The following is a 3042-nucleotide window of genomic DNA, read 5'->3' as shown; positions in this document are numbered from 1 at the left end:
CATCAAGTTCTCTGATTCTTTGACTTTTTAGAACCGTTCTACTCCTACTTCTGCAACGTTTCCTGATCTGTATGTGTAGGAATTTTTTGTAACTGTATCCATTGGAACTGAGGTCCACAACTGTGTGTTTGATTGACTGTGCCCTTCTCTGTTAAAAAAAAAAAACAAGTTTCATTTTTGAGGGTTTGTAGACTACACTTATCTGTGGGTATAACAACTAATATTTAGAATGACTTTAGAAATTATGCTAGTTTAGTAAAGTGGTGATTGTATGTTCATCTCCATAAACTATGATTGCTTTGCTTTGGGTAGTTGTCTATGCTTCATGTACTAGGCATGGTTTCCTTCTTGCTGAGGAGGTCTGACATTTAATTGGAGAGTTGTTGGTTACTGCCAAGATAAATGTGCCACTGCTGAACTCTTAGGGTTATTATACCATTCTGGTCATCGTATCATACTTGGATAAGTATCATACTTGGTATCATACTTGGATGGATAAGACTTCCTCATTTTGGAAGCTTGCATAGTGCTTTCTAGTATCATGAAGGCTATTCCTCAGGGAGAAGCCAGTCAAGCAAGTTCTAGCTTTGAGGTCTCTAAAGTGTCTGAAGTGCATTGTGTCTTCAGCAATAAAAACTTGTCTTCTCTTCTACCTCCAAGAAGCAAACAAAAAGAACTATACAATGACTGTATTTCTCATAACTTTTCAACAATATCTTTTCTAAGAATAGTTTGTCTTTTTTTTGGTGTTTTGAAATAGGGTTGTTCTGTGTAGCCTTGTCTGTCCTGGACACACTTTGTAGACAAGGCTGGCTTCAAAATCACAAAGATACTTCTGCCTCTGCCTCTGTGAGTGCTGGGATTATAGCTATATGCCACCACATCCAGCTGGTTTGTCTTTTTCATTCTTAATACTTTATCTTCTTTATTCTTAAATGTAAGTTATTAATAATTTAATTTTTAACTTTTCTTCATATACATTAAAGTTTCTAGGCAATCCTACCATAATACGGTTACATAGTACAATAAAACAAATAGCTATATGCCTACCAATAGTGCTTTGAAATGTCCCAATATCTTACTATGCTTCATTCAGTTTCCCATGATCTTATAAAAAATAAGCATACTGTGGAAGCATCACTTTTTTCTATCAGTTACTTAGAATTTTTAATTTTTTGTGCTACTAGACAATATCCTGAACTAGGTGTCTCCATATTCCGGTTACTAATTAATTCTATTCACAAAATATTTTTTAGGACTTAGATATTGGTGTATATAACAGTATTATATTGACTGGCTTTCTTGTGGTTGAGTTGAAATATATGATTATGTCTAGTCATTAAATTAATTTGAGGTGTCATGTTAACATTTCCAGGACAAATTTCTTTATCAATTTATCTGGTACTATTTCCATCACCCGTGGTAACCTACAGCTTTATAGATAGTTGCCATTCTAGCTTTCAAAGACCCTTGATAAAGATGATTTGGATAAGTAAACTTCTGTGAATGCAGTTGATACACAGCACAAGAAAGGAAGGAATTTTTGCTGCTCATAGCTTCTGAGATCATATTGTTGTTCGTGATTTTACCAAAGCACAACCTAGACCATCCTGAGTAATGAATCCACAAATAACAAATAGTATAATTTGCAAATTTTATATTTCTACATGATCACCATAAAGCTGTTTTGTATGTATAAAATTTTATTATAGAAGAAAAATATATTTTAAAATGTAATAGAAAAGAATATGTATGTCTTTTTATCTTTGTTTTAATTATTAGATAGAAGAGGAGGAGGTCCTCTCCTATCAGTGGACTAGGGGAAGGGCATGGGGAAGAAGGAGGGAGGGTGGGATTGGGAGGAGACGAGGGAGGGGGCCAAAGACAGGACCATTAAACTCTTTATGAACTTCACAACTTGTAATTTTGTGCAACGTTATATACTTATCGTTATTAATGTGATATATGTTCCTATAACTACTTTATTCTGTTTAGTGTCTCACTGAGCAGACCAAGATCCATTTAACGATTCTTCTGTTATGGAAGCTTATTTTATTTTAATTTTACATTGTTATGATGATGGTATGTTGTTTTATACCTTGTAAATATTTATGATAAATTTTACAGAAGTTAATTTATTAGATTATAATAGGTTGTTATATATTTCTAAACTTCCTATTTCTTCACAGAGCAAATCTTTTCTTGATAATTGCTGTATAACTTTGCCAGTAATACATTAAAACTTACTATTGCCACATACTTCCAATACTTGGTATTGTCGGGCATTGTCAAATTGCCAGTTTTCTTAACTGTATTAATTTCTATTTTCTTGCTTTTGAATATAATTTAGCTTTATCTGATAGTCTTGTTCCTCTTCTGGGTCTTTTAGTTTTATCTTTAAATAGTCTTTTCCTTCTCTTCCTTCAAATTGCCCTCGTTAGCTATATGCATTGTTACCTATATTTTCTTTGTGTCTGAATCAAATAATTTTATTTTATTTATTTTACTTTCTGCCATACAGCTTTTATGGTTACCCTAAAGCTAAGGCATTGCTTAGGGGAATATTTTTATAGCTTTAGAAAAATATCTATAAAAAGAAGGACGTTCCCCAAAATACTCACATTTTCAATGCAGTAAACCTGAAATAAGGAGAGAATATTGAACTCTAAGCAAAGGAGGTAAAAAAAAAATAAAGTTCAGAGTAGAAATTAATAAATATGAGCAGCAGAAAAATAGAGAAGATAAATAAGTTAAAACTTATCAGTTTGAAAAGATAAACAAAAAAGCAAAACTGAGGAAAAAAACAGTAAATGCATTTACATAGGATACACTTATAAAGAAACACCTCTGCTGGTTACAAGCAACTATATCTCAAGTCATAAACATTACATATTTTTATTCATTGGAATACTCAGAAAGGGAAAATCTGTAAGTAGAAGCATGTTAGTTTTCACCTGAGACTGGAAAAAAGAAGAGCATGTATTAACTGCAAATTATTAAAAGAATATTTTTATTATAGTGAATGCTTTCTACATCTAGAAT

Source organism: Psammomys obesus, unplaced genomic scaffold (assembly GCF_907164565.1).
Source record: "Psammomys obesus unplaced genomic scaffold, mPsaObe1.curated_primary_1811, whole genome shotgun sequence".
NCBI classification, from domain to species: Eukaryota; Metazoa; Chordata; class Mammalia; order Rodentia; family Muridae; genus Psammomys; species Psammomys obesus.
Note: the sequence above shows the minus strand (reverse complement) of the source record.